Genomic DNA, 25,432 nt, shown 5'->3' on the forward strand with positions numbered 1-25,432 from the left:
AGCTTGGTGAAAACTATGGGCACCACGGAGAAACCGAACGGCAGGAACATGAACTGGTAACGCTGTTGGACCATCATGAACCTTAGGTGCTTCCTGTGTCTCCAATGAATTGGAACGAGGAAGAAGGCTTCCTGAAGGTCGAGTGACACCAACCACTCCTGCAGGTGGGCTAAGGTAACCATCATGAACTTGTCCATGCGAAGGAAAATATTCTGCATCTGTAGATCCAGAATAGGACGCAAGCCCCCGTCCTTCTTCGGCAGCAGAAAATAAGTGGAGTCCCACCCCTGCCTCATTCGAGCGCAATACCAGTTCTATTGCTCTCGTTAATAAAAGCTGACAGACCTCCTCCAAGAAGATGGGATCCAGAGGGAGGGTGGTGGGCTGAGGCCCATCCCCAGAGGGGCACTGAATGAGTGGGAGCCAATAACACTGATGAATGACCGGCAAGGCCCATGCATTGGACATGGTCACGGCCCATTCAGAGCCGAGCAGGGGAAGTCTCCCTCCCACTGGAGTAGAGTGAAAGAGCCCCTCACTGAGTTTTGATCCCTGGGCGACTTAAGGGGGACAGTGACTATAGACACACCTTCTCTCTGAGCACCCCTGACTCTGCACCTCGGGAAGCATCTGCCTTGTATTCTTCCTGGTGGGCCCTACTCTACCTATACCTCAAGATAGAGTAGGGATGAAAACCCCTCCATCTGGCAGGCGGTGCGGAGGGTTGTTGTATGACTAGCCCCAAAGAATTAGCCCTGGCCTTTGATGGTTGCACCTTCTGGAGGGCATCATGCGTTTTGTTCCAGATGGCATGTCTAACAGCATTTTCTGTACATCGGCCCCAAACCCTGACATCCTCAACCAAGAGTGATGCCTGAGTACCGTCCCTGTAGCCATGAACATGCCCACACAATCTGCAGTGTACAAGCCTGACTGTAATATCTGGCGGGAAGCCTCCCTGCCCTCAGCTACCAGAGCATGGAAACTATCTCTCCCTCAGGGATGTGCTCGGCAGCTCCTTCCACAGCAGACCACATCCACAAAGAGAAATCTGCGAGAGCGCATGAAGCGTACACCATAAGCAGGGCAAGACTGCCCGGTGTAAACTTTTTCCTGCCACCAGCGTCAAGTCTCTTGCTCTCTCTCTCTCTGGAGGGTGGCATGGAAAAGTGGATGTCTTCAAGTTTGCCATCGCTGCCTGAACCCCCAAACTTTCACGGGAGGCACGAGAGGCTAGAGAGGCTAGAGAAGCCAGATCAGTTGGCGCCCGGGAGATGTTTCTTCACCAGATCCCTGGCCACTGCCACACCTCTGTTACAGGTGCCTCCACTGCCGCATTGAAGAGCAGCAGCATCTCCTTCTTAGGAGAATCATCCAGAGCTCAGACTGCATCTTGGAACTGGACGGCGCAGAAAGCCGCAAGGTCTCCGACACCTTGGCTACCATCCACTGGAAAGTGGCATGAGGCTTGCCCAGAGTGGGAGCTGGCAACATTTCCATCTATGAAGACATGTCCAAGCCAATGGTGACCCGCAGGTCCTCAGCTAATCCAAATACATCCCCACCTTCCCTGTAAAATCCCTCTCTTGCTTGGAAACCATGGGCTCCTGCCTGATTGGGTTCTGATCATCTTTGCCATCGTAGATGGAATACAGCTTCAAAATTAAGGTGTCTCTAGGGGAAGGGGAGCCTGGAGCCTGGTGCCGGGGAGCTTCAACTGCACTGACATCGATCAGCGCCGGGGTACATAGACACCGGACCCGGCACAAGGACCATGGCACCCATAGGTGGGGTTGTCAGGTGCCTGGACTCAACGGTCATTAATGGAACCCAGCCTGAGCCCAAAGGTGTGTTGGAGTGGACTCCAACAGACCTAGTGGCACCCGTTTGCATCCCGGCTAAAGCCGGAGGTGCCTTTGTGGCAGAGATGTTCATCATCTTCATGTGAAATGCCTCCCATTCCTCTTTAGTGGAGGACTGGGTGGGAAAGGGAACGTGTACTTGCTGTTCCGGGGACTCCCTGGATAGGTGACTCCTTTTCTTAGAGAATGAAGAAGAGTGACAGTGGCCCTCATTAGGACCTTGGCGGAGGACCATGGCGCTATTAGCACCATGGTCCATGGCGCTAAGCTGCCAACTCCGCCATGGTGGTTGGCGGACTTACCGCCCCATTCCGACCTTGGCGGGGCGGTAAGTCCCCAATCCCCATTTACCCTTCCCCATTCCCATTTTTGGCCCCATAGGGCATAATGGGAGTGGGGAAGGCGTTAATTACGCCACCGTAAATTACGGTGGCGTAATTAACAACAAGGTCCCTTAGCGCCATGGATTTTAACGCCTGCTAAAAGCAGGCGTTAAAATCACCATGGCGCTAAGGGAACTCGTACTCAGGCGGTAAGGGGCGCCATGGTTTATGCCGGCGTAAACCCCTTACCGCCTGGGTCCTAATGAGGCCCAGTGAGAGGAACCACTTGAGGCGCAGAGTGACAGTGAGAGGAACCACTTGAGGCGCAGAGTGACAGTGAGAGGAACCACTTGAGGCGCAGAGTGACAGTGAGAGGAACCACTTGAGGCGAAGAGTGACAGTGAGAGGAACCACTAGAGGCGAAGAGTGACAGTGAGAGGAACCACTTGAGGCGAAGAGTGACAGTGAGAGGAACCACTAGAGGCGAAGAGTGACAGTGAGAGGAACCACTTGAGGCGAAGAGTGACAGTGAGAGGAACCACTTGAGGCGAAGAGTGACAGTGAGAGGAACCACTTGAGGCGCAGAGTGACAGTGAGAGGAACCACTTGAGGCGCAGAGTGACAGTGAGAGGAACCACTAGAGGCGAAGAGTGACAGTGAGAGGAACCACTTGAGGCGCAGAGTGACAGTGAGAGGAACCACTTGAGGCGCAGAGTGACAGTGAGAGGAACCACTTGAGGCGAAGAGTGACAGTGAGAGGAACCACTTGAGGCGCAGAGTGACAGTGAGAGGAACCACTTGAGGCGCAGAGTGACAGTGAGAGGAACCACTAGAGGCGAAGAGTGACAGTGAGAGGAACCACTAGAGGCGAAGAGTGACAGTGAGAGGAACCACTAGAGGCGCAGAGTGACAATGAGAGGAACCACTTGAGGCGCAGAGTGACAGTGAGAGGAACCACTTGAGGCGAAGAGTGACAGTGAGAGGAACCACTAGAGGCGCAGAGTGACAGTGAGAGGAACCACTTGAGGCGCAGAGTGACAGTGAGAGGAACCACTTGAGTTGAAGAGTGACAGTGAGAGGAACCACTAGAGGCGCAGAGTGACAGTGAGAGGAACCACTTGAGGCGCAGAGTGACAGTGAGAGGAACCACTTGAGGCGAAGAGTGACAGTGAGAGGAACCACTAGAGGCACAGAGTGTCAGTGAGAGTAACCACTTGAGGCGCAGAGTGACAGTGAGAGGAACCACTTGAGGCGCAGAGTGACAGTGAGAGGAACCACTTGAGGCGAAGAGTGACAGTGAGAGGAACCACTAGAGGCGCAGAGTGACAGTGAGAGGAACCACTTGAGGCGCAGAGTGACAGTGAGAGGAACTACTAGAGGTGCAGAGTGACAGTGAGAGGAACCACTAGAGGCGCAGAGTGACAGTGAGAGAAACCACTTGAGGCGCAGAGTGACAGTGAGAGGAACCACTTGAGGCGCGGGACCTCTTCTGGTGCTTCTATTGTTTCTTGTTCTTCTTTCCCTCCCCTCTGCCTAAGGCCTTGTGTATGACGATGAAGAGCTGTCCTGCCCTTTCCCAGAGAGCCTTCGGGTGCATGGACTGTCACGACCCACAATCCTCGGTGTTGTGCCACTCGCCCAAACAATAAAGACAGAGCCATTGCGGATCCAAAACCAACATCTGCGGGCTGCAATCCGCACACGGTTGGAATCCTGAGGCCTTGGATGAAGTCGGAATGGCATAAAGAAATGTTTAGCAAACAAGCGCGTTCCCATCAGTACATGGAAAAAAGGAACTGAGGTCACGATGCACCTCAATATATACAGGCCTGACGTCACATGGCGGAAATGTTTACGAAAGACCGCGGCGCTGGGATAGGGTTATCATAGATGAGGAATCCATGGGAAGAAAGAATCCATTCCAAACTGAATGTCAGAGGAATTTGATGCAGGGATCACCACCAGCAGCACCAGGGATTGGTTGACTTTGCTAAGAAAGCCCACATCAGGACAAGCTCAACAAACGAGATGGTTATGATCACCTTCCCCGCCAATCACCACGCCGCCTCTACAGCTTCCTTGGCTCCCTTTACACTGATGCTATCAAACCGAGTGACACACTAAGCACAGTCCAAGCATCACATAAGCATGTGGAACCATTTGCAGACACGTGGGTCATATGACCCATCGTCAATGCAGCTCTCCTCCAGCATAAGATCCCAAAGACACACTGGCATAATTCAAATCCAAAGAGGCAGTCAAGCCCGGACTTCTGGGTCTCATCTCTTTTGCACGAGACCACAAACATCCCCAAACATGTTTCAGCCTTGCCGGGCCTCATCAGTGAGGGGTTGCTTAGGTCGCTAGGCCCAGCAGGTAAGGGAACCACATCTGCACCTCACTGATGAGACCAACAAGGCATGAAACATGTCTGAGGTTACTTGTGTTTATGTGCAGAGGGGACCTGGCCTAGAAATTCGGGCTGGGATGCTCCCATTGGTAGCAGTATCGGACTGATTTGCATATGGCTGGATGTCTTTTGCTTTGGTGCAGACGGGCTAAAAAACGGAGGTGTGAAAGGTTGCCCAGAGCAGTGCCAGTGATTCAGATTTTTTCAAAACCTTCCTCCCATCACCTTTTTTGGTTATAGTTGTTACCCTGTGTGAGAGAGAGGATATGCCCAGACGTGGGTCACTTTCTTGCTGCGCCATAGGGAACCAAGCTGCACCTCATTGAGGAAGCCCAACAAGGCCGAAACATGTCTGGGGTAGCTTGTGTTTCCGTGCAGAGGGGACAAGGCCTAGCAGTTTGGGCTGTACCTGACTGATTTGCATATGGCTGGACATATTTTGCATTGGTGCAGACGGGCTAAAAAACAGAGGTGTGGGAGGTAGCCAGAGCATTGCCAGTGGTTCAGATTTATTCAAAACCTTCTGCCCATCACTTTTTTTGGTCCCCATATTAGTAGCCAGCCAATTTACGAAACATCTATACTAATTTACTGTGCAAACAATTAAATACTTCACAAGCCCTACTGCTCAAAACTGAGTCCCAAATGGGGCCAAAGGCAAAGGGCCTCATTCCGACCCAGGCGGTAAGGGGTTTACGGCAGCGTAAACAGCGCCGACCCTTACCGCCTGATTCCGAGGTCCCTTAACGCCATGGAGGATTTAACACCTGCTTTTGGCAGGTGTTAAAATCCATGGCGCTAAGGGACCTTGTTGTTAATTACGCCACTGTAATTTACGGTGGCGTAATTGACGCCTTCCCCACTCCCATTATGCCCTATGGGGCAAAAATGGGAATGGGGAAGGGTAAATGGGGATTGGGGACTTACCGCCCCGCCAACCTCGGAATGGGGCGGTAAGTCCGCCAACCACCATGGCGTAAACGTAGTTTACGCCATGGTGGTAAAGGTACGACCCAGGCGGTAACTTACCGCCTGGGTCGAATGAGGCCCAACGTCTTGCGATTAAATAACTGGTGTACAAGAAGCAAAGGCAGGCCTCAGAAATCTGTTTTAAAATCCTTATCCTCTTTTTTGGCTAAATTAGGTCAAGAGCTATGTTAGCCTGGGCCTTAATGTGTTTCTGCCACCTCAAATATGTAGCAAAGATCCAACAGAGATTGGCAAATAAATTCACTACAATTATCCAATAATCACTACAGTACCCACTGGCAGTGACCTTAGCTTGGTCTTTTCTGTTTTCATCCAAATGGTTTAAAGTACAGCCTTTTGAAACCATTTAACAGATTGTTCAGGCCCAGAAGGATATGAGAGGGACGAAGAAACCTCCTCAGCGAGAAACAGAGATGGGCGCTAATTCTCTTCCACAGCAGGTGGCCGTCCCTTCAGCGGTACTTCAACTATTTGGAAGAACAGCAAGAAAATAGAACCAGGTCTAATACAGAGTTGGTCATAGGCCATAATCTCCCATGATGCTTCTTGATAGTGACCCTTTCCCGTTCAAATGTACACTGATCCAATTGAGTGTATCCAGGTCAGTCAGAAGAGAGGCCAAACCTTGGTCTTTTCTCAACAGATCAAGTTTCTTCCAGAGCAATGCCCCGTGCACACAATCAAATGCACTCCTATAATTCCAAAGAGTTTAACCACTTCCTGAAAAGGCAGTTATTAAACATGGTACCAAGATGACGCAAGACTTCTGCTTGACCCCATACCGCTTGCTCATGTGTCTGCTTGACCCCATACCACTTGCCCATGTGTCTGCTTGACCCCATACCGCTTGCTCATGTGTCCGCTTGACCACATACCACTTGCCCATGTGTCCGCTTGACCACATACCACTTGCCCATGTGTCTGCTTGGCACAAAGGGATAATTCCCATAGGTGAAGCCCACATTTCCAAGCTTTTAATTAACAACTTTCCAAACGCCTTTACGCTGGCATTCATTCGGGATATCATGCGATAGGACTGGGGCTCACATCTTTTTTGTGCAAAGCTCTGATTTGGCACCCTCTGAGGAGGCCTCACACTACAACGGAAGCACGTTTTTCTATAGGGTGGGAGCAATCCCCCAGCCCACCATGAACCATCAGGTTGAAAGCGGCGGCCGGCCCGGCAATCCCATCAGCTACCTCCACTCTCTGGCCCTTCAAAGCATGTAGATTTGAATGCACCCTTCCAATAACGACAAACATGATGACTCAGATACTCCATCCTTTCCTGTGTTCTGATCTCCATCTCAATAGCTGGAGACATGGTTGGTGCAAATACGGTCCTTTCTCTCCGCCAGTAACATTTCTCACCACACCCTTTTCTACTCACACGTCGGCTTCATGAACGCCCTTGCTCCTTGCCTTATAAATGAGATCCCAGAAGTCAAATGACTCTCCAGGTTTTCAAGTATGCAATAATGTAGATAGCAGTTGCTTGAATCAAATACTTCTCTCTTGATGAAGAGTCAACGTGGGATTTGCCTTCGTACCCAGTTGGTGAATAGGACTTGGTGGTTGGAATATAATGTCTGCTCACTTGGACAGAAGCTTACAGCTTGAGTTCATCAATATAGTGTCATTATGCAGGGTAGAGAGGCTAGAGCACAGTTCACTGCTCATCTTGGATATCCATCCGCACGCCCCCCACCCCTTCTCATGACTTACTGGCTGCGGTTAGCACAGCTCCAGAAAATGTCTATTGGTCCTTGGCAGATGACAGGACCTGCAGCAACATGAAAGAGAGCTCCTGGCTGCCTGGTGGGTGAGGCCCCCTGACTGAGCTGATGCAATGAAGTGATGGCTTTGGTCCAGAGAGGCCCATGCTACACAAGAAGGTCTGAAGGCAAAGGCCTGCACAACTCTGCAAGGCCGCGGCCATCTTAGAGTGTGTAGAGCCGGCCCTTTGCTTGGGTTTTCTTCACGGGTCTGTGGATTGGTAAGCACACACCAAGATCTGTGGATTGGTAAGCACACACCAAGATCTGTGGATTGGTAAACACACACCAAGATCTGTGGATTGGTAAGCACACACCAAGATCTGTGGATTGGTAAGCACACACCAAGACTCCGCGTTTTTTCTCTCTGATAACCTGCAAGTTTTCTCGCTTTCATTAAAATGGATGCAGATAAAAAAGGGAAATGGTGTGGGGACATCACGTGATCGCGGGAGCGTGTTCTCGCGAGATCTCGATGCACGGGATCTCGCGAGCCCACGCTCCGCGGGAAAACGTTCCCGCTTCACAGTTGGCGCCCTGCCAGCGAGAGCGGTCGCACAGGAGCGCTGCTCCTGATTTCACAGGAAGGAGAATCATCTCCAGGACCATCTCTACAGCTCATAGGGCATAACACCACAGCCAATGGAGGCTTCATGGGGGCCCTATGAGTTTACAGCGTGCCACCGGTGAGCACAATCCTTCCACAGTGAAGTAACTGGGGAAGCACAGGACCTGGTCAGTTCAACAGTGAGTAAGCGCCCCGCGCCACCAGTCCACCTTAAGACATTCTCCCTTGTTCTCAGTCAATAAAGACTGTTAGAAACCCTATTGCGTCCTGTCATCTATTCAGGCCACAACATAACTGGCGACGAGGATACCTGAAGTCCCACGGACCCACCATGCAAGGCGCCACGCCACCCCCTGCGTTTCTACCCCTGCCAGGGACTCCGGCGATTCCGTGGATGCAATGGGAACCCCTTTTTTCCACCTACTTGGAAGCGGTGGGCGGCACGCGATATGCCCCCATCAGGAAGAGGGCGATGCTGTTGAATGCGCTAGGGGTTGAAGGTCAACGTATCTTTGCAGGCCTTAAAGAAATACCGGCGGCCGACGAAGACGCCGATGACGACGACGTGTACAAAGAAGCCACGCGTCGCATCATGAAGAGGTTCACCAATAAGGAGAATATTGTACTGCATAGGTTGAGATTCTACACTCGCAAACAGGAAGGGAGCGAAACCGTGGATGACTACATCACCAGGATGAGGGAACTCGCTTCTCTGTGCGCCTTCGGAGAAAATGCAGAACAGGTCATCTGCGACATGCTCGTCGTCCACACCAACTCTAGGAAAGTGCAGGACAAATTCATCCAGGAGAAGGAGGTCACCCTCGACAAAGCCATCCAGATTGCCAGGGCGGAGGAAGAAACCTCCAGCAGACGCAAGGAGGCGGGAAGTCACCTGCCTGTGCCCGAAATGGCGGCGCTACAATGGAGAGGTCGCAGAGACAAGCAATCCCGCGACGGCCCCAAGGACAAAAGTCCCAGGAAAAAGGAGGCACTGAAATGCTACAGATGCGCCAGTCTCAAGCACATGGCGAACGACCGCGACTGTCCCGCCAGGAATAAAGAATGCTCCAAGTGCGGACGCATTGGCCACGTGGCTCCAGCATGCATGTGGCGGGAGAAAACCGTGTCCCGTGTCGACGGTGACTGCACCTCCACCGATGAGGATGAACTGCTGGACAGACCCATGGTTGTCATGGTCAATGCCCCCCATGCCAGGAGGGAAAAGCCCCACTGCACCATTAAAGTGGACGGAATGGAAACGCGCGTCATGGCTGATTCGGGATCCAACCTCACCATTCTGCCCATCGACACGTACAAGGAGATGATGGGACAAGAAAGAGTGGAGATTATATCCACCAGGCAAAAACCCACCGTGTTTGGAGGGGCAACGGTCGACCTGTTGGGCTACGTCAAGGCCCGCATCGATTTCAAGGGGAGGTCTACCACCACCAAGGTGTATTTTTCCCCCAAAGGTCCAGCCGTGCTGGGGTGGGATGACCAACACAAACTCAGCATGAAACTAGATCCCAGCACTCCGGAACAGGTGCTCATGATCTCGTCAGGAGCAGCGCAAAACTATAAGGAGATCTTTCCAAACCTGTTCTCCGAGAGACCGGGTAAAGTGAGAAACTTCGTACACAAAATTCGACTAAAACCCAACGCCACCCCAGTCAAGCACAAAGTAAGGGCGGTGCCTGCCACCGCAAGACCAGCTTTGGACGCTCACCTGAGGAAGATGGTCGAGGAAGGAACCATCGAAACCGTGGAATCCTCGCAATGGCTGAGTCCGGTGGTACTAGTTAAGAAGAAGTCCAGCAACGACCTCAGGATCTGCATCGACCTGAGAAGCCTGAACTTGGAGGTGATCACGGATAGCTTTCCGCTCCCCAGCATCAACGAGATCGTCCTCATGATGAAAGAGGCGGCCATTTTCTCGAAGCTGGACATGCGGGATGCCTATCACCAGATCCCCCTACACAAGTCCTCCCGCCCCCTGACGGCGTTCATCACGCCTTTTGGCACCTTCCAATACACCCGCATGCCTTTCGGGTTATCGTCCGCAGCATCCGCATTCCAGAGGATGATGAACTCTCTATTGAAAGGCCTCACCAATGTCTCATTCTTCCAAGACGACATTCTGGTATACGCCAAGGACAGCGAGACCCATGACAAGGCGCTCAAGTCAGTCCTAACCAGGCTTCAGGAGGAAGGCATTCGCCTACGCCATGAAAAGTGTGTCTTCGGGGTGAACAAAGTAGAGTATCTTGGGTACTGCATCTCGAGTGATGGGGTGAGCCCCAAAAGGAACCTCATGGAGGCCATTACTGAGGCGCCGGCGCCGATGTCTAAAGAGGAACTGCGCTCATTCTTAGGCCTAGCTGAGTACTATGCCAAATTCGTCCCCAGGTTCTCTGAGACCACGTCTCCCATGAGGGAGCTTCTGAAGAAGGGGGCAGCGTACTCTTGGGGCCCAGAACAAGATGAGGCCTTCGGCGAAATCAAGAATAGGATTCTACACGCGCCGTGCCTTAAACCATACAACCCTGAATGGGACACCTACATCACCACTGACGCCAGCGCATACGGCCTAGGGGCCACCTTGACCCAGAAAAAGGGCGACACAGAGAACATTGTGGCGTTTGCATCCAAGGCATTATCCTCATCCGAGAAGAATTACTCTACGGTAGAGAAAGAGATGTTGGCATGCGCTTGGGCCGTCGACTACTTCAGATCATACGTATGGGGGACAAGATTCAAGTTGATCACCGATCACAAGCCGCTAATCCACATGTTGAGCCCGGGCGGCACCAGGACGGCCACCCCCAGACTGGCCAGGATCGCCGCGAAGCTCCAAGAGTACACCTACGAGATACAACACATTGCGGGCTGGAAAAACGCACAAGCGGACTGCATGTCCAGGCTCCTCAACCAAAGCGCCCCCGGCACCACATTCCTGGAAGACGAATGTGTCGTTGCGTCCATCGGCGACCTGAGGAACGTCGAGTACATGGAAATGAGCGAGCGCCACTGGCAAGAAGAGTTCGAGCAGGACCTCGCTCTAAGGCACGTAAGCACCTGGGTTCGAAATGGATGGCCCAACGAGAGAGCGATCCCTGAAGGCCTTCGCCCCTACTGGAAGGTGAATGAGGAAATTACCGCCATGAACGGTCTCATTCTCAGAGGTGATCAAATCATCCCACCCAGCGGAATCCGTAAAGTCATACTGTGCAGAGCACACTCGGGCCACTTAGGGTGCAACATGACCAGAAGAAGGATACGCGACGCATACTGGTGGCCAGGTATGGACCAGGACGTTCGGCAGATGGTCGACAGGTGCCACGAATGCTCCAACAGCGACAAGCGCCTAGCCGTGAGGCAAGCCCCCATGCTGCCCACCGAAGTCCCCAAAGGGGTATGGCGAAAATTGGGGCTGGATTTCATAGGGCCGCTGGACAACATGCCCCCTGAGCACAGATACGGGATAGTTTTGGTCGACTACTTTTCCAAATGGGTGGAAGCTGACTTCACCCCGGACATCACTACGGGAACAGTCATTGAAACTCTCACCGCCATATTTCAGCGGGAGGGCCTGCCCGAAGAACTCGTCACGGACAACGGAGTCCAACTAGTATCCAGGGAAATGGAAAAATTTCTCAAGCTTAACAACATCAAACAGCGGAAAGCGAGTCTATACCACCCACAGGCAAATGGCCTAGTCGAGCGGGCCAACCGCTTCATCAAAGGGGCGCTGCAACTGGCCCACGCCTCGGGCCTAGACCCATACAAGACGGTCAAAGAAGCCGTAGCGGCTCACCGTCTCACCCCCAATGCCGTCACAAGTGTTTCTCCGTTCCATCTGCTGAGGGGGAGAAGGGCGGCATCCTCACTGGTACCACCATGGCTTCAGCAAGTGAGGGCCGACGAAGACGTCGACATGGCTGACGTAACGTGCCGCATGCAGCGCAACAAAGAAGCAATGAAAGCACAGGGGGACTTGCGCCGAGCCGCTCGACACACACAAGTCAACAAAGGGGATCTGGTGAAGATACGACTTCCCCACAAGGACACCATCACAGGTTCCAAATACAGCAGTCCCATAGAAGTCATGGAGAGAGGGACAAACCACATCCGCACCAGCGATGGCAGGAGATGGAATCTAGAGAGGGTAGCCATGTACCGCAGGAAAGATGATACTGTACACTCCCCTGGAGACACTGGAGGAGATCAGGTCTGCCAAGAGCCATACGAGAACCATCATCTCCCGAGTGGAGACATCGTAGAGCCGCAACATCGCAACGATCTCGCAAGCTCCCTTTTCCCAACCACACCCAGGGGATCACAGCAAGGAGCTGGGCAAAGAGATCCCGATTCACCAGCACCCTCACAAGGACACTTCATCGATCCCGCTACATACCCGGATCCTGGCAGGCCCCAGAGAGAGAGAAGGAAGCCCGGGAAATATGCGGACTTCATCATGGAGTGACCTCCCATTCCTTTTTCCAGCAGAGGAGGTGTGTGGGGACATCACGTGATCGCGGGAGCGTGTTCTCGCGAGATCTCGATGCACGGGATCTCGCGAGCCCACGCTCCGCGGGAAAACGTTCCCGCTTCACAGTTGGCGCCCTGCCAGCGAGAGCGGTCGCACAGGAGCGCTGCTCCTGATTTCACAGGAAGGAGAATCATCTCCAGGACCATCTCTACAGCTCATAGGGCATAACACCACAGCCAATGGAGGCTTCATGGGGGCCCTATGAGTTTACAGCGTGCCACCGGTGAGCACAATCCTTCCACAGTGAAGTAACTGGGGAAGCACAGGACCTGGTCAGTTCAACAGTGAGTAAGCGCCCCGCGCCACCAGTCCACCTTAAGACATTCTCCCTTGTTCTCAGTCAATAAAGACTGTTAGAAACCCTATTGCGTCCTGTCATCTATTCAGGCCACAACAAATGGTCTGTGAGCTCTGTAACAGAAAGTCATCAAGATGGCTCGCACCTTTTAATCCCAGCCAAACTGATACTCGAAAAACGTGCTCCTTCGACCCTCAATACAGGCTCTGACAACCAATAGAGGCAACAGTCTGTGTGGCTCTGGTCTCACGAGAGAAGGGGGCGTTGACGTGAGTTCATTTATCTTGGAGGATCCAGAAAGGTCATAGAGAGGCTAAACACATTGCTTGGGACCATCCTAGTGCTAAAAGGCTCCCAGAGACCTAAGAACGGGAATAGACAATACAGCCTCGGGGTCTTCAACGCGCCAGAGGGTCTAGAAGGGGGAAACTGTGAGCATTACAATGATACATGTATGAAAATAATTCCATCTCTCCTAAAAGTATTTTCTCTGCACTCTGAGACTGACACATCAAGCCAGCCTGCACCACATGCGTCTCAAATCCCAAAGCCACTACCAAATAATGCAGCTGCACACAGCACATGGGGGTGCACCTGCACACAGTGCATGGGAATGCACCTGCACACAGCACATGGTAGTGCACCTGCACATAGTGCATGGCAATGCAAACAGTACATGGGGGTGCACATGCACACAGAACATGGGAGTGCACCTGCAAACATCACATGGGAATGCAGCTGCACACAGCACATGGGAGTGCACCTGCACACAGCACATGGGAGTGCACCTGCACACAGCACATGGGAGTGCAGCTGCACACAGCACATGGGAGTGCAGCTGCACACAGCACATGGGTGTGCACCACACAACACATGGGTGTGCACCACACAGCACATGGGAGTGCACCGGCACACATCCCATGGGAATGCACCTGAACACAGCACATGAGAATGCAGCTGCACACAGCACATGGGAATGCACCTGCACACAGCACATGGTAGTGCACCTGCACATAGTGCATGGCAATGCAAACAGTACATGGGGGTGCACAAGCACACAGAACATGGGAGTGCACCTGCAAAGATCACATGGGAATGCAGCTGCACACAGTACATGGGAGTGCACCTGCACACAGCACATGGGAGTGCACCTGCACACAGCACATGGGAGTGCACCTGCACACAACACATGGGGGTGCACCTGCACACAGCACATGGGAGTGCACCTGCACACAGCACATGGGAGTGCAGCTGCACACAGCACATGGGAATACACCTGCCCACAGTGCATGGGAATGCACCTGCAGGCAACACATGGGGTGCACATGCACACAGGACATGAGAATGCAGCTGCACACAGCACATGGGAATGCACCTGCACACAGCACATGGTAGTGCACCTGCACATAGTGCATGGGAGTGCACCTGCACACAGCACATGAGAATGCAGCTGCACACAGCACATGGGAATGCACCTGCACACAGCACATGGTAGTGCACCTGCACATAGTGCATGGCAATACAAACAGTACATGGGGGTGCACATGCACACAGAACATGGGAGTGCACCTGCAAACATCACATGGGAATGCAGCTGCACACAGCACATGGGAGTGCACCTGCACACAGCATATGGGAGTGCACCTGCACACAGCACATGGGAGTGCAGCTGCACACAGCATATGGGAATGCACCTGCCCACAGTACATGGGAGTGCACCTGCACACCTCGCATGGGAGTGCACTTGCACACCTCACATGGGAATGCACCTGCACACAGCGCATGGGAGTGCACCTGCACATAGTGCATGGGAGTGCACCTGCACACAGCGCATGGGAGTGCACATGCACACAGCACTTGGGAGTGCAGCTGCACACAGCGCATGGGAATGCACCTGCCCACAGTGCAGGGAGTGCACCTGCACACCTCGCATGGGGGTGCACATGCACACAGCACATGAGAATGCAGCTGCACTCAGCACATGGGAGTGCACCGGCACACATCCCATGGGAATGCAGCTGAACACAGCACATGGGAGTGCACCTGCACACAGCACATGGGAATGCACCTGCACACCACACATGGGAATGCACCTGCACATAGCACATGGGAATGCACCTGCACAAAGCGCATGGAAAATGCACTTGCACACAGTGCATGGGAGTGCACCTGCACACCTCACATGGGAATGCACCTGCACACAGCACATGGGAGTGCACCTGCACACAGCATATGGTAGTGCACCTGCACACAGCCCATGGGAGTGCATCTGCGCACAGCACATGGGAATGCACCTGCACACAGCACATGGGAGTGTAGCTACACACAGCACATGGGAGTGCACCTGCACACAGCATATGGTAGTGCACCTGCACACAGCACATGGGACTGCACATGCACACAGCACATGGGAATGCACCTGCACACAGCACATGGGAGTGCACCTGCTCACAGCACATGGGAATGCACCTGCACACAGCACATGGGAGTGCACCTGCACACAGCATATGGTAGTGCACCTGCACACAGCCCATGGGAGTGCATCTGCGCACAGCACATGGGAATGCACCTGCACACAGCACATGTGAGTGCAGCTACACAGAGCACATGGGAGTGCACCTGCGCACAGCATATGGTAGTGCACCTGCACACAGCACATGGGACTGCACATGCACACAGCACATGGGAATGCACCTGCACACAGCACATGGGAGCGCACCTGCACACAGCACATGGGAATGCAGCTGCACACAGCACATGGGAGTGCACGTGCATACAACACATGGGAAAGCACCTGCACACAGCACATGGGAATGCACCTGCACACAGTGCATGGGAGTGCACCTGCATACCTCACATGGGAATGCACCTGCACACAGCGCATGGGAGTGCACCTGCACATAGTGCATGGGAGTGCACCTGCACAGAGCGCATGGGGGTGCACATGCAGACAGCACATGAGAATGCACCTGCACACCGCACATGGGAATGCAGCTGCACACAGCACATGGGAATGCACCTGCACACAGCACATGGGAGTGCACCTGCACACAGCATATGGTAGTGCACCTGCACACAGCCCATGGGAGTGCATCTGCGCACAGCACATGGGAATGCACCTGCACACAGCACATGGGAGTGTAGCTACACACAGCACATGGGAGTGCACCTGCGCACAGCATATGGTAGTGCACCTGCACACAGCACATGGGACTGCACATGCACACAGCACATGGGAATGCACCTGCACACAGCACATGGGAGCGCACCTGCACACAGCACATGGGAATGCAGCTGCACACAGCACATGGGAGTGCACGTGCATACAGCACATGGGAAAGCACCTGCACACAGCACATGGGAATGCACCTGCACACAGTGCATGGGAGTGCACCTGCATACCTCACATGGGAATGCACCTGCACACAGCGCATGGGAGTGCACCTGCACATAGTGCATGGGAGTGCACCTGCACAGAGCGCATGGGGGTGCACATGCAGACAGCACATGAGAATGCACCTGCACACCTCACATGGGAATGCAGCTGCACACAGCACATGGGAATGCACCTGCACACAGCACATGGGAGTGCACCTGCACACAGCATATGGTAGTGCACCTGCACACAGCCCATGGGAGTGCATCTGCGCACAGCACATGGGAATGCACCTGCACACAGCACATGGGAGTGTAGCTACACACAGCACATGGGAGTGCACCTGCACACAGCATATGGTAGTGCACCTGCATACAGCACATGGGACTGCACATGCACACAGCACATGGGAATGCACCTGCACACAGCACATGGGAATGCAGCTGCACACAGCACATGGGAATGCAGCTGCACACAGCACATGGGAGTGCACGTGCACACAGCACATGGGAATGCACCTGCACTCAGCACATGGGAATGCACCTACACACAGTGCATGGGAGTGCACCTGCATACCTCACATGGGAATGCACCTGCACACAGCACATGGGAGTGCACCTGCACATAGTGCATGGGAGTGCACCTGCACGGAGCGTATGGGGGTGCACATGCACACAGCACATGAGAATGCACCTACACACCTCACATGGGAATGCAGCTGCACACAGCACATGGGTGTGCACCTGCACATAGTGCATGGGAATGCACCTGCATATAGTGCATGGGAATGCACCTGCAATCAGCACATGGGAGTGCACCTGCACATAGTGCATGGGAGTGCACCTGCACACAGCACATGGGAGTGCACCTGCACACAGCGCATGGGAGTGCACCTGCATACCTCACATGGGAATGCACCTGCACACAGCACATGGGAGTGCACCTGCACATAGTGCATGGGAGTGCATCTGCACAGAGCGCATGGGCGTGCACATGCACACAGCACATGAGAATGCACCTGCACACCTCACATGGGAATGCAGCTGCACACAGCACATGGGAATGCACCTGCACACAGCACATGGGAATGCACCTGCACACAGCACATGGTAGTGCACCTGCACACAGCCCATGGGAGTGCATCTGCGCACAGCGCATGGGAATGCACCTGCACACAGCACATGGGAGTGTAGCTACACACAGCACATGGGAGTGCATCTGCACACAGCACATGGTAGTGCACCTGCACACAGCACATGGGAGTGCAGCTGCACACAGCACATGGGAATGCACCTGCACACAGCACATGGGAATGCACCTGCACACAGCACATGGGAGTGCACCTGCATATAGCGCATGGGGTGCACCTGCACTTGGGGGTGCACCTGCTCACAGCACATGGGAATGCACCTGCACACAGCACATGGGAGTGCACCTGCACACAGCATATGGTAGTGCACCTGCACATAGCCCATGGGAGTGCATCTGCGCACAGCACATGGGAATGCACCTGCACACAGCACATGGGAGTGTAGCTACACACAGCACATGGGAGTGCACCTGCACACAGCATATGGTAGTGCACCTGCACACAGCACATGGGACTGCACATGCACACAGCACATGGGAATGCACCTGCACACAGCACATGGGAGCGCACCTGCACACAGCACATGGGAATGCAGCTGCACACAGCACATGGGAGTGCACGTGCATACAGCACATGGGAATGCACCTGCACACAGCGCATGGGAATGCACCAGCACACAGTGCATGGGAGTGCACCTGCATACCTCACATGGGAATGCACCTGCACACAGCACATGGGAGTGCACCTGCACATAGTGCATGGAAGTGCACCTGCACAGAGCGCATGGGCGTGCACATGCACACATCACATGAAAATGCACCTGCACACCTCACATGGGAATGCAGCTGCACACAGCACATGGGAATGCACCTGCACACAGCACCTGCACACAGCATATGGTAGTGCACCTGCACACAGCCCATGGGAGTGCATCTGCGCACAGCACATGGGAATGCACCTGCACACAGCACATGGGAGTGTAGCTACACACAGCACATGGGAGTGCACCTGCACACAGCATATGGTAGTGCACCGGCACACAGCACATGGGACTGCACATGCACACAGCACATGGGAATGCACCTGCACACAGCACATGGGAATGCAGCTGCACACAGCACATGGGAGTGCACGTGCATACAGCACATGGGAATGCACCTGCACACAGCACATGGGAGTGCACCTGCACATAGTGCATGGGAGTGCACCTGCACATAGTGCATGGGAATGCACCTGCAACCAGCACATGGGAGTGCACCTGCACATAGTGCATGGGAGTGCACCTGCACACAGCACATGGGAGTGCACCTGCACACAGTGCATGGGAGTACACCTGCATACCTCACATGGGAATGCACCTGCACACAGCACATGGGAGTGCACCTGCACATAGTGCATGGGAGTGCACCTGCACAGAGCGCATGGGCGTGCACATGCACACAGCACATGAGAATGCACCTGCACACCTCACATGGGAATGCAGCTGCACACAGCACATGGGAATGCACCTGCACACAGCACATGGGAATGCACCGGCACACAGCACATGGGAGTGCACCTGCACACAGCATATGGTAGTGCACCTGCACACAGCCCATGGGAGTGCATCTGCGCACAGCACATGGGAGTGCACCTGCACACAGCATATGGTAGTGCACCTGCACACAGCACATTGGACTGCACATGAACACAGCACATGGGAATGCACCTGCACACAGCACATGGGTGCGCACCTGCACACAGCACATGGGTGCGCACCTGCACACAGCACATGGGACTGTAGCTACACACAGCACATGGGAGTGCACCTGCACACAGCATATGGTAGTGCACCTGCACACAGCACATGGGACTGCACATGCACACAGCACATGGGAATGCACCTGCATACAGCACATGGGAGTGCACCTGCACACAGCACATGGGAGTGCACCTGCGCACAGCACATGGGAGTGCACCTGCGCACAGCACATGGGAATGCACCTGCACACAGCACATGGGAGTGTAGCTACACACAGCACATGGGAGTGCACCTGCACACAGCATATGGTAGTGCACCTGCACACATCACATGGGAATGCACCTGCACACAGCACATGGGAGCGCACCTGCACACAGCACATGGGAATGCAGCTGCACACAGCACATGGGAGTGCACGTGCATACAGCACATGGGAATGCACCTGCACACAGCGCATGGGAATGCACCTGCACACAGTGCATGGGAGTGCACCTGCATACCTCAAATGGGAATGCACCTGCACACAGCACATGGGAGTGCACCTGCACATAGTGCATGGAAGTGCACCTGCACAGAGCGCATGGGCGTGCACATGCACACATCACATGAAAATGCACCTGCACACCTCACATGGGAATGCAGCTGCACACAGCACATGGGAATGCACCTGCACACAGCACCTGCACACAGCATATGGTAGTGCACCTGCACACAGCCCATGGGAGTGCATCTGCGCACAGCACATGGGAATGCACCTGCACACAGCACATGGGAGTGTAGCTACACACAGCACATGGGAGTGCACCTGCACACAGCATATGGTAGTGCACCTGCACACAGCACATGGGACTGCACATGCACACAGCACATTTGAATGCACCTGCACACAGCACATGGGAATGCAGCTGCACACAGCACATGGGAGTGCACGTGCATACAGCACATGGGAATGCACCTGCACACAGCACATGGGAGTGCACCTGCACATAGTGCATGGGAGTGCACCTGCACATAGTGCATGGGAATGCACCTGCAACCAGCACATGGGAGTGCACCTGCACATAGTGCATGGGAGTGCACCTGCACACAGCACATGGGAGTGCACCTGCACACAGTGCATGGGAGTGCACCTGCATACCTCACATGGGAATGCACCTGCACACAGCACATGGGAGTGCACCTGCACATAGTGCATGGGAGTGCACCTGCACAGAGCGCATGGGCGTGCACATGCACACAGCACATGAGAATGCACCTGCACACCTCACATGGGAATGCAGCTGCACACAGCACATGGGAATGCACCTGCACACAGCACATGGGAATGCACCGGCACACAGCACATGGGAGTGCACCTGCACACAGCATATGGTAGTGCACCTGCACACAGCCCATGGGAGTGCATCTGCGCACAGCACATGGGAGTGTAGCTACACACAGCACATGGGAGTGCACCTGCACACAGCATATGGTAGTGCACCTGCACACAGCACATTGGACTGCACATGGACACAGCACATGGGAATGCACCTGCACACAGCACATGGGTGCGCACCTGCACACAGCACATGGGAGTGTAGCTACACACAGCACATGGGAGTGCACCTGCACACAGCATATGGTAGTGCACCTGCACACAGCACATGGGACTGCACATGCACACAGCACATGGGAATGCACCTGCACACAGCACATGGGAGTGCACCTGCACACAGCACATGGGAGTGCACCTGCGCACAGCACATGGGAGTGCACCTGCGCACAGCACATGGGAATGCACCTGCACACAGCACATGGGAGTGTAGCTACACACAGCACATGGGAGTGCACCTGCACACAGCATATGGTAGTGCACCTGCACACATCACATGGGAATGCACCTGCACACAGCACATGGGAGCGCACCTGCACACAGCACATGGGAATGCAGCTGCACACAGCACATGGGAGTGCACGTGCATACAGCACATGGGAATGCACCTGCACACAGCGCATGGGAATGCACCTGCACACAGTGCATGGGAGTGCACCTGCATACCTCAAATGGGAATGCACCTGCACACAGCGCATGGGAGTGCACCTGCACATAGTGCATGGGAGTGCACCTGCACAGAGCGCATGGGGGTGCACATGCACACAGCACATGAAAATGCACCTGCACACCTCACATGGGAATGCAGCTGCACACAGCACATGGGAATGCACCTGCACACAGCACCTGCACACAGCACCTGCACACAGCATATGGTAGTGCACCTGCACACAGCCCATGGGAGTGCATCTGCGCACAGCACATGGGAATGCACCTGCACACAGCACATGGGAGTGTAGCTACACACAGCACATGGGAGTGCACCTGCACACAGCACATGGGACTGCACATGCACACAGCACATGGGAATGCACCTGCACACAGCACATGGGAATGCACCTGCACACAGTGCATGGTAGTGCACCTGCATACCTCACATGGGAATGCACCTGCACACAGCACATGGGAGTGCACCTGCACATAGTGCATGGGAGTGCACCTGCACATAGTGCATGGGAATGCACCTGCAACCAGCACATGGGAGTGCACCTGCACATAGTGCATGGGAGTGCACCTGCACAAAGCACATGGGAGTGCACCTGCACACAGTGCATGGGAGTGCACCTGCATACCTCACATGGGAATGCACCTGCACACAGCACATAGGAGTGCACCTGCACATAGTGCATGGGAGTGCACCTGCAGAGCGCATGGGCGTGCACATGCACACAGCACATGAGAATGCACCTGCACACCTCACATGGGAATGCAGCTGCACACAGCACATGGGAATGCAGCTGCACACAGCACATGGGAATGCACCTGCACACAGCACATGGGAATGCACCGGCACACAGCACATGGGAGTGCACCTGCACACAGCATATGGTAGTGCACCTGCACACAGCCCATGGGAGTGCATCTGCGCACAGCCCATGGGAGTGCATCTGCACACAGCACATGGGAGTGTAGCTACACACAGCACATGGGAGTGCACCTGCACACAGCATATGGTAGTGCACCTGCACACAGCACATGGGACTGCACATGCACACAGCACATGGGAATGCACCTGCACACAGCACATGGAAATGCACCTGCACACAGCACATGGGTGCGCACATGCACACAGCACATGGGAATGCAGCTGCACACAGCACATGGGAATGCACATGCACACAGAACATGGGAATGCACCTGCACACAGTGCATGGGAGTGCACCTGCACAGAGCGCATGGGGGTGCACATGCACACAGCACATGAGAATGCACCTGCACACCTCACATGGGAGTGCACCTGCACACCTCACATGGGAATGCAGCTGCACATAGTGCATGGGAATCCACCTGCACACAGCACATGGGAGTGCACCTGTACACAGCACATGGGGTGCACATGCACACAGCACATGAGAATGCAGCTGCACACAGCACATGGGCGTGCACCTGCACACCTCACATGGGAATGCAGCTGCACACAGCACATGGGTGTGCACCACACAGCACATGGGAGTGCACCTGCACACAGCCCATGGGAGTGCATCTGCGCACAGCACATGAGAATGCAGCTGCACACAGCACATGGGAATGCACCTGCACACAGCACATGGTAATGCACCTGCACATGGTGCATGGCAATGCAAACAGTACATGGGGGTGCACATGCGCACAGAACATGGGAGTGCACCTGCAAACATCACATGGGAATGAAGCTGCACACAGTACATGGGAGTGCACCTGCACACCTCACATGGGAATGCAGCTGCACACAGCACATGGGAATGCACCTGCACACAGCGCATGGGAATGCACCTGCACACAGTGCATGGGAATGCACCTGCCCACCGTGCATGGGAGTGCAGCTGCAAACAGCACATGGGTGTGCAGCTGCAAACAGTGCATGGGAGTGCAGCTGCACACAGTGCATGGGAGTGTGCACACAGCGCATGGGAGTGCAGCTGCACATAGTGCATGGGAATACACCTGCACACAGTGCATGGGAGTGCAGCTGCAAACAGCACATGGGAGTTAAGCTGCACACAGCACATGGGAGTGCAGCTGCACACAGAACATGGCAATGCAGCTGCAGAGAGCACATGTGAATGTAGCTGCACACAGCACATGGGAATCTAGCTGCACACAGCACATAGGAATGCACCTGCACACATCACATGGGAATGCACCTGCACACATCACATGGGAGTGTAGCTGCACACAGCACATGGGACTGTAGCTGCCCACAGAACATGGGAATGCAGCTGCACACAGCACATGGGACTGCAGCTGCGCACAGCACATGGGAGTGTAGCTGCGCACGGCACATGGGAGTGTAGCTGCGCACGGCACATGGGAGTGCACCTGCACAACGCACATGGGAATGCACATACACACAGTGCATGGGAATGCACCTGCACACAGTGCATGGGTATGCAGCTGCACACAGCACAAGGGAGTGCAGCTGCACACAGAACATGGCAGTGCAGCTGCACCCAGCACATGGGAATGTAGCTGCACACCGCATGGGAATGCACCTGCAAACATTGCATGGGAATGCATCTCCACACAGAACATGGGAATGCAGCTGCACACAGCACATGGGACTGAGGCTGTATACAGCACATGGGAGTGCACCTGCACACAGCACATGGGAGTGCAGCTGCACACAGTACATTAGAGTGCACCTGCACACAGGACATGGGCATGCAGCTTAACACAGGACATGGGCATGCAGCTGCAGACAGCACATGGGAATGCACCTGCACACAGCACATGGGCATGCAGCTGCAGACAGCACATGGCAATGCACCTGCACACAGCACATGGGCGTGCAGCTGCACACAGCACATGGCAGTGCAGGTGCACGAAGTACATGGGAATGTAGCTGCACCCAGCACATGGGAGTGCAGCTGCACACAGAACATGGCAGTGCAGCTGCACACAGCACATGGGAGTGCACGTGCACACAGCCCATGGGAGTGCAACTGCACACATCACATGGGAGTGCACATGCATTCAGCACATGGGACTGCAGCTGCACACAGCACATGGAAATGCAGCTGCACACAGCACATGGGAGTGCACGTGCACACAGCCCATGGGAATGCAGCTGCACACACCGCATGGGAGTGCACATGCACACAGTCCATGGGAATGCAGCTGCACACAGCCCATGGGAAAGCACCTGCACAAATCACATGGGAGTGCAGCTGCACTCAGCACTTGGGAATGCACCTGCACACAGCACATGGGAATGCAGCTGCACACAGCCCATGGGAGTGCAGCTGCAGTCAGCACATGGGACTGCAGCTGCACACAGCACATGGAAATGCAGCTGAACACAGCACATGGAAATGCAGCTGCACACAGCCCATGGAAATGCAGCTGCACACAGCACATGGGAGTGCACGTGCACACAGTCCATGGGAATGCAGCTGCACACAGCCCATGGGAATGCAGCTGCACACAGCCCATGGGAGTGCACATGCACTCAGCACATGGGAATGCACCTGCACACAGCACATGGGAGTGCACCTGCGCACAGCACATGGGAATGCACCTGCACACAGCACATGGGAGTGTAGCTACACACAGCACATGGGAGTGCACCTGCACACAGCATATGGTAGTGCACCTGCACACAGCACATGGGACTGCACATGCACACATCACATGGGAATGCACCTGCACACAGCACATGGGAGCGCACCTGCACACAGCACATGGGAATGCAGCTGCACACAGCACATGGGAGTGCACGTGCATACAGCACATGGGAATGCACCTGCACACAGCGCATGGGAATGCACCTGCACACAGTGCATGGGAGTGCACCTGCATACCTCAAATGGGAATGCACCTGCACACAGCGCATGGGAGTGCACCTGCACATAGTGCATGGGAGTGCACCTGCACAGAGCGCATGGGGGAGCACATGCACACAGCACATGAAAATGCACCTGCACACCTCACATGGGAATGCAGCTGCACACAGCACATGGGAATGCACCTGCACACAGCACCTGCACACAGCACCTGCACACAGCATATGGTAGTGCACCTGCAGACAGCCCATGGGAGTGCATCTGCGCACAGCACATGGGAATGCACCTGCACACAGCACATGGGAGTGTAGCTACACACAGCACATGGGAGTGCACCTGCACACAGCATATGGTAGTGCACCTGCACACAGCACATGGGACTGCACATGCACACAGCACATGGGAATGCACCTGCACACAGCACATGGGAATGCAGCTGCACACAGCACATGGGAGTGCACGTGCATACAGCACATGGGAATGCACCTGCACACAGTGCATGGGAGTGCACCTGCATACCTCGCATGGGAATGCACCTGCACACAGCACATGGGAGTGCACCTGCACATAGTGCATGGGAGTGCACCTGCACATAGT

General features: G+C 54.5%; 1 protein-coding gene across 1 annotated transcript in view; it reads right to left on the minus strand.

Moving 5' to 3' along the window:
* The window catches only part of LOC138528243 (zinc finger protein 729-like), a 256,066-nt gene that overhangs the window by 27,379 nt on the left and 203,255 nt on the right, over positions 1-25,432 (minus strand). The gene's annotated exons all lie outside the window — the stretch shown is intronic.

The sequence above is a fragment of the Ambystoma mexicanum genome, chromosome 7q, assembly GCF_040938575.1.
Source record: "Ambystoma mexicanum isolate Mex_15411 chromosome 7q, UKY_AmexF1_1, whole genome shotgun sequence".
Taxonomy (NCBI): Eukaryota; Metazoa; Chordata; class Amphibia; order Caudata; family Ambystomatidae; genus Ambystoma; species Ambystoma mexicanum.